General features: G+C 37.6%; 1 protein-coding gene across 3 annotated transcripts in view; it reads left to right on the plus strand.

Annotated features, from left to right (window-relative positions):
- The window catches only part of Pou2f1 (POU class 2 homeobox 1), a 144,007-nt gene that overhangs the window by 1,196 nt on the left and 127,420 nt on the right, over positions 1-15,391 (plus strand). The gene's annotated exons all lie outside the window — the stretch shown is intronic.

Raw genomic sequence — 15,391 nt, forward strand, 5'->3', positions numbered from 1 at the left:
CGGGGGTCACGGCCCCGACCCCCTCGGCCGCGCCCTGCTTGTGCCCCGGGCGGCGGCCTGACCCCAGCAGGTCCGCGTCTGTGGTTAGGGGCTGCGTGGCATGGGCCCGGCGAGGTGGCCTTCGGGTTCTGAGCCCGCTCTGGGGTCCTCCTGTTCCTTTGGAGGCTGAACTGGGTGGGAGGAGCCCTCGGGGAAGTTCCCCTGCGTGGAAATGGCTCGGTCGTTCGTGTTGTCCCGGGCCCGCAGCCAGAGGTCCCCGCGAGTCTGGAGAACCCTCGCTGCCGTGGGGTCGCGGGACAGTTTGGATTGGAGGTGCTGGCAGGATTTGGTCTCCCTTCCGCACACGCCCCCACCCCCACGCGCGGGTGGCCCTGGTGGCCCTCTCGCTCCGAGGCCCGGGAGCTCCCGGAGACCACCCGAGAACTCGACCGTAAAGGAGTGCCCTCCTGCCCTTCGAGGGCTGGCCTGACAAGTTGATCATATTCTAGATTTCCCCTGTCCTGTGGGGAGCAGGGTTGGTGGCTAGACACGGAGATCCCCCTCCCTCCTGTGTGTGGTGGTGCTTTCTCGCTGCGTGCTGGGTCCTCTACTTGCTTCTCATTTGAATAATGTCTAATTCAGGGAGGTTTATATTCTTGAAATGGCCGCCTGACTTTCCCCGCCTCTCATGTTTAGTAATTCAGACCTTTAATAACAGCCACTCACAGCCCAACGCCGTGTTTATATTTTACATTCGCCCCATGTGCTTTTGTGGTTCGATATGATTTTTTTTTTTCTCCTCCTCCTTGGCAATCCGCAAAGCTCTGAGATCAAACCCAGTCTGTGCTAGGAAGACAAGGAGAGAACTAGGCCTGGACTGCCCTGGTAGTTGCCTAGGCCTTGTTCTCTGCTGCTTGATTTATTTACTAATAACCAAAATGACTCCCTCACCAACTGCCACTTGAGTCCCCTCCTCCGCGGGCAGAACACATCCTCTTGGGGCCTTCCAGCATAAAAACAGCTCGAGCTGAGCATCAGCTCCGTGGTGGCTTGTTTTCTCCTAAAGGGGTTTCTCTTAACAGTTTGCAGAAACATGGACCTTATTCCCATTTGCAGAGGCTTTTGAGAGCTACTGGGTTCGTACAAACGGAGGACTGCCTTGTGGGCATAGTCTCCCTCTCCCCAAGATAAACACAGTCAGGCTTTGTAAAGAGTTGTATTTGTAAAACCGGTTGATTTTTTTTTTTTTTTCCTTCTAGGACCTAGGGAGTAACTAGGTAGTTTAGAAAGTCCAGTTGACTACACTTGGGTTGTTTCTCAGTGGTGCTGCTTTTCTAGTTTCTGCACTGACTCGAAGTGAGACGGACCTGCTTATTTTAATTGTAGCAGCACCGAAAACAGAAATGGGACTATGTTTTCTTTGAGTGTTGGTGTCATGGTTAAATGAGTGAAAAGAAGAGAAACACAGGCATTGTGTCTACCCTGATCTTGGAACTTACTCAGCCTGCCCACCCCTTGCTTTAAGGCGTCAGGATTGATTTTGTTTTATCTAGAATTAGGACAATCTGCTTGTGAAAACCAATTAACTTTTACTGTTCAGAGAAAGCAATCATTTTGATTTCTGGTCTGTCCTGTAAGAGTTTTGTTTTTAAAAGGTATTGCTTTCTAGGGCAAGTGTATGAGGAGTCAAGTTGAATGTGTTAAATCACTGTGGTGAATATATGGAGTTATATTAGACTTTAATTAAAATTTCAGATTTAGGGGGACTCAGTGCAAACTAAAATAACGAGGTCTCACCACTTTCCCCTCTTTTTCTACCCAGTAGGTAGGCTCTGAATGAAGTAAAGGGTAAAAAGCTTTTGAGAGGATGCTCAGGTGAATAACCACTTCAGAGAGCTGGTGCGTGAGGTTGGATGGACAAAAAACAGTAATATGATTTCATGCCTTAAGTAGCATATGTTTTTGCACCCAGTTTCCAAGATGTGGTCAGACTGATGATGTCACTGGACAGAGGACAAGGTGCAGTTAATGTGATTTATTGTCTTGAGGTGAAGTATAGCAATGGAGCTTCTCATAGGGAAACCATTTGTCTCTGGACAATTTCCTTGATAGCTGCAGTTTAACCGCTGCTGAGACTGTAGGTATTTTATTCAAAATGATAAAATACACATTACATTTTGCAAACAAAGCTCACTGTTACATTTTTTGTCATAAAGAAAACGATGAGTTTTGTGAACTGGCATTTTATTTCAGTTGGCTGTCCTTGGTATAGTAAAAAATTTATTTCCTCATAGTTTCAGATGGAGACTATAGACTTAAAGTAAGGATACTTGTAGAAGTGATACATACCTGCTTATTTTATGTTTTTGTTTTTTGTTTGTTTAGTTGCTCTTTGTAATCTTTATTTTATAAGAAACCACTTTTAACCACAGTATGGCTCAGGCCTGTGGAATTTGCTTTGGAGCCTATTTTAATGGCTAAAATTGAGTTGAAGATAATGAGGCCACTATATTCTTTTTGTTAAAATTATGATATTTAAAATAATGTAAAACACTTAAGGGAAGGCTTGTGCTTTGGAGTAGCTTTGGAAAGAATCTAGAGTTATTTTTGAATTTGTCTGCATGTTTGTACATTTTATTTTAAATGATATTTTAAAGTCCTATTTCAAAGTAGTGATTTCTGTGTGTAGCTTTTGACATATTACTTGATTTTTGTAGCATTTTTTATGTTATCTTATGGAGATGGTACAGTTCTGGGGATGTGGTTAGAAAAGCAATTTTACTCTCGACACTGATTGTAAGGTAGGCTTAGTACAGTATTTAGGTTACTTTGGGAACTTGCCTGTCTCCTTTGTATCCCATACAAGTTTCTAGAAAATCTGTTGCCACTTTCTTAACTTGCCCCCACCTTTTAATTATAGTGAAACTTTTTGAATTAAGGTCTCTGACATTCATGACAGCTGATGAAATGTTTTTCATTTCTAAAGGACTATGCTTCCAAGTCTTTACTGTAAAAGTAACTTTTAACCTTTCTCTTCCAATTCGCTTTTGATTTCTTTTCATTTGGCATTGTCAAAAAAAATGCCATTAGTTTAGGCAAGCACAAACGGTGGCAAAGATTCAGTTGTAATGGTACAATGTTTTGCCATATTTTAACTCTGTTCTTTTCTACATCAGTAGTTATGTTTCATTGCTGCCCTAGTTTGAACTATTAGTAATTACATCATTCACCAAATTAGATTTTGGAATAAGTTTAGGGCTCAGAATGTCAAACTGCCTTTACCAGGATACCAAAGATATGTATGTAAAAAAACCCCTAAATATCACAAGCAAGTGCTCTAAAATGACAGAACTGGGAATACTTTTATAAATGAAATATTTGAATTGTTTCTTGAATCTGTATTGCTTGATCTTGATGGGTATAAATGTGTGGGCTTAAATTGAGACTGTTTCCTTTGTATTGAGAAGACTAGCATTATGTAGTGGCAATTGCCTTGTTTTTTTTTTTAAGTGTTGAAAATCATAGCTTAATCTTTTTATTTTAGTTTTATTTTCAGTGCTACTAAAAATAATGATGCAGGCTGCCATCTCTTTGCTTTTTCACATCAGTATTGATTCATTAGCACAGTTTTGGTGAATGGTAATTATGTATGTTTCCTAATGGAAATGATTTCATTTGGAACCATTCAAGAAATTTTTGTTTAGAAACTTGAACAAGTCACAGATAAAACATCCGGTTTTGGTCTCCTGTGCTCTCCTAAGTGCTAACTGTCTGAGTGAACATGTTATTTATTTTGTCATAGAAATCCAACATTAGGCATTAGAGTGAATGTTTTGATTTGGCTCAGTATCACATCAATTTCTATATTCTTTCTGAATTAATCTCTTATGTTTTTGAGACTGGGATTTGTTAATATAGTCCATGCTGACCTTAAACTCTCAGCCTCCTGTGAGGTTACTTCACTTCTATTTTGTAAGAAAACTCTTTGGGCCAGTGTCTTAAATTATTTTTTTCCATCATACCATCTAAATGGGTTTTTTGAGTGGTTAAAAGAGGTAAAAATTACGATTCATAGGGAATAGCAGTTTCTACATGCATGTTATAAAGCATGTTAGTGGCATCTTTATTTTGTGAATGAGGACAGTTGAGGTGATTTTAAAATGTGGTTTTATTTTACACTCAACATATTTCTGTACTAAACTGTCTGTGAGCTCTTGATATAAATTCTTGCAGTAGTGATAGCAGTGACAGTGGGAGCAGCACAGTTGAGCCCTTGCCTGACTTACTTACTGATCCATTTACAGTGTAGTTAGAATTTAAAGTATGAGAATTGTTTTGAGCTTCAGAACCTTTGACTTGAAGAAACTTGTTGCATGCCTTGTATGATATTTACAGAGCTTCATGTGTCTTTACTATTCATCGTTAACTCACTGAGCATTGATGGGATGTCTTTACATACTCAGTGACTAATACAACTTATTTAACTTATTTCTTTTTCTAATAATGTCACTCTTCTGAAGTGCTCATTGTTGAGTAAATTTTATGAAACTAGTAATTGAACTAAGATTTATAAGATTCTCCTTTGAAATGCTGTCTAGAAAACTGGATATTTACTTAGAGAGGATACATTATATTAATTTTTAAAAATAAGTTAAAAAGCACAAAACTAAGCTCTGTGAGTGCTTGTAGTAGTTTTCCTTAGGTGATAATATTGAAAAAACGTTACAATAAGCATAGTTTAATTTGCCACATGATTTATTTAATAATTTTTTTGTAACTTTATTGGTTTTTATGTTAGAATCAGAAATAATTGATGAAATTAAATCAGTACAGTGATAAATATTAGATTCTTTTTCTTGTGAGCTTTCTGTTTGTATTAGAAAGTGTTAACAGAAATGGCTAGAAAATAAACATTCTGTGCATGTTACAATATTAATATGTCACCTTAAGCAGTATACTTAATGGTAGATTTAAGGGAATATGCTTTTAAGGACACTAATCTAGGTGTTTCCTTGGTTTTGCACATTTTAATGGTTTGGTAATGAAAAAATGCTTTTTTGCCGATCTATATTACAGCAAGATATTATAATGAATCTTTAAGCATAATTAACATTTCTTAGCTTATAAAAAATATATCCACTGTGTATCTTATCTTTTTCCATTCTTCTTGTGGACAGCAAGGAAGTGTAAGAATGTTATAATAGGGTTGGTATGCTTACTTAAGCAGGCAAAATTTAAAACAATGTATATAATTACATATTAAAATATGCAACATGATGAAGATCAGGAAAGAAATCAGGGTGTGTTCAAGTTTGAATTAATCAAAACATCCTAGAATGTTATAGCCAGAAGGTAATTTAGATGTAATCTGTGCCAAAATGTTTGCTTCCCTGTGAGAAAATAGTCCTCAGTTTTTAGTGTCGTGCTTACCAGCCACTCAACTGTTGAATAGCAGGGCTTGGGGAGATGACTCAACTAGTAAGGTGTTTGATCCCTAATTCCAGCCCTGGGTGGGTTTGGGGTAGAGGTAGGGGATTCCTGAAACCTGTTATTCAGTAAATGGGTGAACTCCAGTACAATGAGAGACCTTGTTTCAAAAAAAGAGCCACTTCCAAAGACAGGTCATGTTGATATCTGTCCTTCACATACACATATGCACATGTAACACCACATAAATGAATATGTGTATGTGTGAGTGAACATATAAGAACATAGATTTCTGATTTTCTTTTGGTGCAGGAGATATGAGCAGGGCCCTCTGCATGGTAACTGTTTTACAGCTGAGCTGGTAGGTGATGTGTCCTCCTACCCTTGACTTTGATAATTATAATCCCCCCCCCCACCTCATCCTTCCCGCCCCCTCAACTCTTTGCTGTCAGCCAAGACAAACCAAAGTCTCAATTTGTACGTTAGACTGGCTGGAACTCCAGTGTCACCCAGGCTGGTCTTGGGTTCTTTGTGGATCCTCCTGCCTCATTTTTCTGACTGCTGTCAGTATGAAATCTGTGAAAGAATTTAGAGGAATGGGAAGGAAGGGAGGGAGGGAGAGAAGGAGGGAAGGAAGAGAAAGAAGGATAAGAAGGAAAGGAGGCCATTGCAGAGGAGCTGGTATTGGGTGTTCTGCTGATTTAGGTGAGGAACCAAGAGTCGTTTGTCCTCTGCTAGGAAGTTGTTAGAGGGTTGACTAAGGAGTGGCTGTGAGTAACACAATGGTGCACAGGGTATTTTGAAACAGGGGGAGATTGGATTCATAGAAACAAGTCTACAGAAGTTGAGGTGTTCGGTTTAATGCTGTAAGTACAATCAAGATGCTTACATATACTTGCCCTCTGAGCATTTCAGTCTAGTTCAGTGCTACTAGACTAGGGGTCGTGACCCCTTTGTGTTGAACTACCCTTTCACAGGGTTCGCATACCATACCCTGCACCTCAGATACTAACATTACAATTTGTAACAGTAGAAAAATTGCAGTATAAAATAATGACAAAATAATTTTATGGTTGAGGGTCACCACAACACGATGAATACATTAAAGGGTCACACAGCATTAGGAAGATTGAGAACCACTAGTGTAATAGCATAGGTTAGACATGGTGTTAAGTCCAGTTTTATGACATAGAAACTAGTCCTTTAGAAAAGATTCTGGCCTGTCTTTAAGAGGAACTTCTACTTTTGATCAGCGAGTTCACTTTTAGTCTTGTGGACATAGATCTGTCTGATTGGCTTAGCTTTCTTTCTAAATCAAAGAATGTTCATGCCAAATTAGTGGCCTGAAGGGAAGCAAACGCATAGTCAGTTGTGGTGTACATTTTTCATTTTACATCCTTGTATTTGTTTTATGTTTCTTTTATCTGTCTTTAAAGTTTTGTTCTTCTGTGTTTTATGTGGACTACTTCCTCTTAAGGGCAGGCATAAATAAAATTACCATAATCATGACATAATGATAATGTCTGTATTTTTATAGTACCTTAATTTTTATAGCAGCACTCTTATTTTCATAACCTCAGTTGGCCTTACTGGCAAGTATTATTATACCCATTTTATAGTTGAGTAAAATAAAGACAGATTAAGTGACTTTTCCAAGGTCTGTGTGCTTTAATAAGCACTGTTTTGGAGAACAGGTTTGGAGCTTTATCAATAGGAGCTTTGAGTTCATATGAATACTTTGCTTTTATTCAAGAGTTTGAATTTATTTTGTTTGTTAGGCAGCAAGGAGTCAGTTTTTAGTTGTTTTGGGCAGTACCCTTATTTTAAAATGTTTAGCAGCTAGAGAAAGGTGAAATATCAAGAATTTGAACATGGCTTCTTTGTATGGAAGATTTGTATCATGAACAGATAGAGGTAAGGAAGTTGGGAGAGGGAGTTGTTTGGAAAATAAGAAGAATTCAGTTTAAGAAAATTCTATGTGTGTTTGCCTGCATTAGTATATGTGTACCACATGTGGTGATCAGCCCACCAGAGGCAAGCAAGAGTGTCACACATGCATCCCCTGCAATTGGAGTTAGAGGCATTTGTTAGCTGTCACGTGGATTGCAGGGAAGAGAACCTGGGTCCCTCTGCAAGAGCAGTAAGTGCTCTTAAACTGTAGAGTCATCTAAGAATGAACATTTCAAACATACTTGACACATTTCGGGCAGATCTTATTTACATTCCTTTTGAAAATTGAAAAATAATTTTAGTCAGTTAAATGGATGATAAACATCATGTAAAGGGTGATGTCCATACATACTGATGTGTATATGGATTGAGCATTGATATCTCATTTTGATTTTGCCACTGTCATCTGTGGCTGTTTCTCAACAATAAGATGGTGATAATGACAGTGTTAGAGGTATTCTGTGGGGAGGAACAAATTGATAGCAGAGGCATCTTTAAAGTACTATAATAGTTTTTCTTAGAGGAGCATCAGAGTAAAATCTGCAGTTTTATTACTTGTGCTGTGGGAGAAAAGGAGCAGTGTTAGTGGCTTATGGATTCTGTGGGGTCCCTTTGAAGGCTGTACATTTCTGCTTGTAGCCACCCCCCCCCCTTGGGAAAGAAGTGTGCTGTTTTAGTACTCTGGAAAGCTTTGCAGGGAAATATTGTATTCTGCCTTCTAGTGGTACCCTACCTGTACGTTATCTTTCACCACTTCCTTATCAAGCTTCCAGCGGGAAGCGCCAACCCCTGCCCCCCAACCTCACACAAATGGTGTATTCCTTTTGCGAAGTTTTGATTTTTAGAAAAGTTGCCCCTGGAAGGAGGATGGCTATATTTTGTCTTGAGACTTGGCTGGTTCTTTCTCTGAATCCCCTACCCCGATTCCAGTTTGAGACATGGCCTTTAAAGTAAACCTACCATTCTGTTTGTCAGGTCAGAGTATTTGGACTGTTCTGAGAACCTGTGCAGCATTGTCCCTGCCATGGAATGCTGTGATATATGGAGCATAAAAAAGTTTCTCGTAGTTGAGAACCTGTGTTCCATATTATGACCTAGTATGTAATTTTAGGATGTTACTTAATGGACTTTCAAAAGTTTTTTATAATTTAAATTTAGAGGAGCTTCACTTTTTTTTTTTTTAATTTTTGTGATACTGGGGATCAAACCCAGTGTTACTTAAGTACTCTACCACTAAGCAGCATTCCCAGTCCAGATTTCACACTTTTAAAGTCTTTGGTAATTTTTTTTTTTTTTTTTTTTTTTTTTTTTGGTCACATTGAGGCTGTTCTGTTCTTGCTGTTCAGTAGGAGCAAGGAGACTGGGCATCATGACCTGACTTTCTACCTAGTCACTGCCCCAGGTCCTTCTGCAAGATTTTTAGTTAGGGGAAGGATCTAGAAACCTTCCCCTTTGTTTATATGAAGGGTCTGTGCCCTGCGTATCTTTAGGGACCTATCTATTCATAGCTTGTCTCCATAAATAGCCTCTTTTTCAGTCTGAGCTTCTGCCCTACTTTCAAATCTGAATTTAGTTCTTAATTTGTGTTCATTTAGCTAATTCAGCGCTTCACTGTAGACAGTCTTATTTTCTTCTCTAATTGATTATATAAGTAAAATCTTGTCTCATAAGAACTTTGAAAGCAGAATAGAGTAGACATTTAGCAAATAATGCTTGTTTAATGAAATGGATTCTAATTCTTTGTTGGTATGTGAGAAGGCCTAGCCATCAACTGAGATTCTAACACAGATAAAGTCTGAAAATCCCTATTTTATAAAACTTTACATTGACTTATTTTACATACATAAATTATAGACATACAGAGTGTCTCAACAGATGGTTCTCAATTACTACACTAGAGAATGGTTGGGGATATACCCGGATGTAAATGATCAGGGCATAAGTTTAGCATGAATTGTAGTACTCGGTATGAATATGAACAAACCAGTCGGCCCTTCTGCCTCCATTTTATTCAATAAACACAGAGCTACTTTCACTTCTTGCCTTGAACTAGAGATAGAGTACCAGTACATGTCACTCCTGACAGCCCACAGTGTTGGGGAAATCATACAGTGACACTGTTCATATTGGTTCAGTGGTAAGTATGAGGGCTAGTGCTATAGAAACATAAGGTAGAAGTCTTAATCTGGACAAGTGGATTAGAGGGGCTTTCTGAGAAAGTGTGTTTATGTTAAGACATAAGGGATGAGTAGGAGGTGATGATTAGATGGTGTTGAAAATGTTCTAAATGAACAGAACAACATACACACAACTGAAAATAGCATTTTTATGTTACTCAAGTCCAATGTTGCTACTTGAGATTTAGCTGTAGAGTTGGACATATCTACCTACATTTTGAGTTTATTTGCATAATCTTTATATGTCTCAGTGACCAAAAATGCAGTCAGATTTTGTGGCAATTTCTATACCTTCTGACAAAATGCATTGATTTCTCTCAAAGTGATCACATTTATAAAGTTTTTGTGTTACTTATTGTACCAAATGCTTTGCACAGATTCATATTAATAACAAAGACCCTGTTGGAATGAAATGCCACTCCTAGATTTCAGGTGACAAAACAGAATTAACGAGACCGATTAGCATATCCCAGTCTTGGTGTCAGTAATTAGGAACAATATTACTCCCTTGGGCTTTGACTTCTGTTTCAAGCTAGTTGAATGACTTCTGTTTCAAGCTAGTAAGTTGGGGGGCTTCTGCTTATAAAATCTTTATAGTAAGAATTGGGGGGCTTTCTGAGTTTCTCCTTGTAAAATCTCTGTACTTAACAACAGCATTTAGTTCCTAGATCCAGATCCTGTAATAGAAAAGAGTCAATTGTGTGTTTTAATTTTTGAGGACAGGGCCTTGACATACCACTGCCCTGGAGCACAGCTTTTAGTTATGTGTCTTTTTATATCTCTGTCTTGACGTTTGGAGAGATGGACACTTGATTACCAAATCTAATATTAACTTAGCTTTCAGACATTAACTTAGCTTCCCGATGATGAATATAAAATATTTGGAAGTGTTTGGCATGCAAATTGCTAGTACTAGTAATCCATAAATATTTAGGATTTTTGAATTAAAAGTTAAATAGTAAACTGGTTGTGATGGCCTAGTCATATTTCTCATGAGGTTGAGACTGGAGAACTCAAGGCCAGTCTGATCTGTATAGTCAGGATTTATCTCATAAATTAAATAAATAAATAAATAAATAAAACCAACTATAGTTGTTAACATCTGGATAATTTTAATAGAAGGATTATTTGTCTTGTGTGTCATCTGTGATCTGGTTTGTGAGAAAGAAAATTGGGACTTTCGTGGTTATTATTTTAACATTTTAAAATGTTTTAGTTATTCTTAGATGGGTTGTAGTAAAAAAAATTATATGAAACAAATTTGCAGAGAAAAAGATACTTTAGTTTTATCACATTTCTTCTCCCTTATTAAGCTGTTACTAATCCAGGGGTGTCCCTTTCACCTGGGGCAACATGATAGTTGGTTATTGTTTCTGGTGAGAAATAACTATTTAGTGGCATTGGTCCCCAGTTGGGTACAACCTATTTATTTATGTTCTTCATTGCCTTGTTTATTCGGTCTGCTGTTTATCTCTGAAAAAACTTCACATAGTATTTGATTGTGTTGAATAGTTTGCTGGTCTCTTTTACTTGGTTTGTTTTAAGGTACATTGGACCCCCATTCCTTTTTAATGTAGTAAACATTTAATGTATAGTGTTTTGTGTTTTAGGACAGATTTTGGTGGGGTAATAGCTTACTGGTTGATTGCCTGGTATGCAACAAGACCTTGGGTTTTGATTCCTAGTAACTATAAAGTAACAAAACAATAATAAAATTCTTAGAAATTGAGCTTTAGGATTAAAGAATAGCTTTGCAACAAGACTGTACCAAACCTAGGGTAAAGAGCTAGTTGGTTTTTATTCTCATTTTAGATTTGGGAAACATTTCATTCTTTAAGATGGAGTGAATGAATCTTCCAGTGAACTGAGCAAAGAGACTTGGCTTTGTAGGCAGAAAAGGGCTAAGGGAAGCAGAAATGGGACAAAAAGTTATTTTCCTTTACAGGATTGAAATGAGATTTTCTTTTCTTGTTGGCTTAGCTAAATTACATCCCTTCTGATTGGAAAACTGCTTTGTTTCAAAGTTCAGTTTGAGTAAGTGACTCTTGGTATAAATAACTTCATTCTGATTTGGTCTGACGTTCAGGGACTGGACCCAAACAATGGCCTCTCAAAATCTTTGTCTAATAGAATAATACACAGTTAAAGATACTGGGGTCAGACCTTTGAGGATGATAACAAATCACATTCTTTTTATCTTTTCCTTTTTTGAGACAAGTCTCACTATTTAGTACTGGTCATCCTGGGTCTAGCTATGCAGACCAGGTTGGCCTACAGAGTGCACAGAAATCTGCCTGTGCCTCTGCCTCTGGAGTTCTGGGATTAAAAGGCAAGCACCACCATAACTGGTCCTGCAGTCTTATTTGTAGTGTTTATATGTATCAGTTTCTTCATATTCTCTCTAGTACAATTAATTCTTACATTAGTCTTTTGGATTTTTTTCTTGGTTGGTAGAAGGACATCTGAATGCTTTGAGTTTTGTTCTCAGCTGGGCATCATAAATTTTTTTCTATATATTTTCAAATGGAAAACAGATTTATTTTTATTATATCACCCCAGTTTTAGCATTTTCAGAGTACTTGTAGTTTATTACCTGAAAACCTGATCCACAAAGGATCCTTTTTCCCTCTGATCACCCAGAGGTAAGTTATTCCTATACTGTGAAGAAGCAGCTTAGGTTGTTTTTTTTTTTTGATTTTTCGAGACAGGGTTTCTCCGTAGCTTTTTTTTGTTTCCTGTCCTGGAACTAGCTCTTGTAGACCAGGCTGGCCTCGAACTCACAGAGATCCGCCTGCCTCTGCCTCCCGAGTGCTGGGATTAAAGGCGTGCGCTACCACCACCCGGCAGCAGCTTAGGTTTGAGACTAGAGCTGAAGTCACTCTCCCACTGTATGTAGTCTGACGAGTTTCCTGCAAGTCATGTACTAGCCCTTTACTTAGAGAGGGTCTAGTTGCAGGGTCTGGGTAGGGGTGAGTCAGCTGTGTGATGCTGTGGTCTTGGGGAACCATACCTTCACAAAGAAAATGCTTCTTTTAATAGAAAAGAACTAGAAGGTGCATACATTTTTACTCTGGCCTACTCTAAAATTTTATTCAAAGATTTAGGGGGAGGGATAAAGGAGGAATGGGAAGATAATAAAGTTTTAGCAATATAATCCTACTTGCAGAATAGAACTGCCAGATTTATTCTAAAATCTTTTCCATATTGCCCAAACTGGAGTCCAACCTTGCAGCAAGCCTGGGCTTCTCTGGAACATAGGAAACACCAATTAAAGGATGAGAGTAGGAGGAAGTGCTCAATTGATGGGTTTGGTGGTTCTTTAGTGAGTGGAATGTGTGAACTATGGTTGACAAACAGCAGCAACAGCCTCAGAAAGTCCAGAGGTGGTGAGGAAAGATGATAATGACCCTGAATAAGAGGGTGTTTCAGGAAGAACATATTTTGTATGTTGTAAATGTGAACTACCTATCTAGACTGCCTGCTGGCTTTTTTGAGAGGTCAGGAGAAAGATTGCTGCATGGGTAGTTTGCCTTTTGTTTGTTTGTTTTGGGTTTTTTTTTTTTTTTTTTTGGTCTACTGTTTGATGTTGGGGCAGCTCAGAAATAGGTCACATTAACAGTCCTTTTCTTAATCGAATGAAATGCTCCCCTAAAAACAGTCCATTTGTCTCTGACAGCAAAGGTGTTGTGGTTAAACGCCTACTTAAGATATTTTGTTAAGGATAAGATTGTTAGATGTTTGCATTATTGGTGAGCTTCCACATTCCTGTTTGCTGTGCTATCAAAATGTGGTTAACTCCCAGTTCTAATAAATATGAACCTTATCTTTTATAGTTTTTGCTGTTTTATTCCAGTGAAAGATCATATGTAAGCTTGCTAGCCGTAGGCAACAATTCAAGTGTAATTTTAGATCACACTGTAAGTACAAATACATAATAAAGTATTGTGGTGACTTAATGATTAAAATTTGGTTTTGTAGTCAAATTTGATACTCTCACTCCCACCCTCTCTTTTATTTTCATTCAAGCAGGTGCTGGGAATGTTAGAAGTAAAATGCATAGCCCCCTGAACAACAATAAACTTTGAAAAATGATCTCTTTAATGCAGTCATGAAAAATGTCTTGTTATCACTAAACTAGAGTTTAGGAGCCTGGAATGATTGAAATTGGCATTAGGTAGAAAGACCAGGTGGTTGGGACAGTTGGCTCCTTGTTTGGATGGGGGAAATTATGTCATTGTCACATACTGCACATAAATTTGCTTGAAGGGATTAAAATTTAAATGTTCAAAAGGTAACTGAAAGTAAGTACTACAAGAGTAGGAAAAGTTTTTATTTAGTTTTATGGATCAAAAAGCTTTTGACATGACAACTCAGAAGCCATAAAAGGGAAAATTTAACTGTGTACAGTGTTTAAGGTTCCATCAGATTCTGCAGACAAAATGAACATAATAGATGGTAGAGAATATTGGCTTATGTAAAAGATTGAGGATTAACTTAGGTTAATTATGAATACTTTGCAACATTGGTAATGCATGATAAAATTCCAATAGAAGATGGGCCACACAAAAGGATGAAGGGCCAATGACATACACGGCTCAGCCTATAAGTCAGACACTTGTTGCTCAAGCCCAAGTTCTATCCCTAGAACCCACGTAAAGGTTGAAGGAAAGAACTGACTCCACAAAGTTTCCTGTGATCTCTACACATGTGCTCAGCATGCACACACCTGCACATTTTACATTCATACAGTAGTAAATAAATTTATTTTTAAGAAGATTGAAGAAGTTGAGACATGAATATTTTGGTGATACAGTGGACAAATTAAAATATTAAAGGAAAGAAAAGTGTTGGAAGGAATACTGACTGTAATTTAGAGGTAATTGAATGTTTGTATATAACTGTGGTGATTTTATTAAATGACAAGCATCATTTTAAATCACAGACTGGTCAAGTAGGGATTCCCACCTTTTCTGATTTAATGTTCAGGACACAGATAAATGATGATGGACTACAGAAGCTTGTAAAGAACTCTGCATTTCTCCCTTAGTGTTTCCAAGGTAATTGTAAGTTTCCTGTCAACTTTTCTGATATTCCTGCACAAATAACTTTAAAAAAAAATGAAGCTCCCTCTGTGTTTTGTTCTTATTTAGTTTTTGTTATCTTTTCAAATACTCTCAAATTCTCTCCATGCCCTGCTGTTCCTCTTTTGCTTACTTTGTAGTCTTCTCTAGAGTTCTTTATCATTATCTTTTGTAGAGATTGGCTGTAAGTTAGATCTTTTGCTTTTAGAGACTCCTGGTTCTGTATGAAATTGTTTCAGGAAGTTCTTACCCAGGAGGTAGCAGTTAACCTGACTTCTTTTTTTCACCATTTCTCATTGAATGATATCAAGCAGTAACCTAACAAAACATATGCTATAACTTGTTCATGTTATTATACACAGCTCCAAATTGTCTGGAGAGTGAGAGAGACAGAGACAGACAGACAGAGAGGAAGTAACTAAATACTTTGCTATTCAAAGGAAGGGATCAGAAATCCTAATTCTAGTTACTACTGACTTGTCCATAGTGATGCCAGTAAAAAGTCACTTAAGCAGATGAAGTAATAATATAGTTAAAAGAATTTGAAGGTAACCTTTGCTATAGTAAGTTGACAGCAAAATTTATTAGTTTTAAAATTAATCTATATGCAACTTCAGTTGGTAGTATTACCTTAAGGTAGAATGGGTCTGGATAATAGAAAATCACAGATTACCTAATTGTTTTTACCGTATGTATTTAGTTGTTTAATAGCAGCAGCCATATTTCTTTCCTTTTTCTTTCTTTTCTTTTCTTTTCTTTTTTTTTTTTTTTTTTTTT

This window comes from Microtus ochrogaster, unplaced genomic scaffold (genome assembly GCF_000317375.1).
Source record: "Microtus ochrogaster isolate Prairie Vole_2 unplaced genomic scaffold, MicOch1.0 UNK70, whole genome shotgun sequence".
NCBI lineage: Eukaryota > Metazoa > Chordata > Mammalia > Rodentia > Cricetidae > Microtus > Microtus ochrogaster.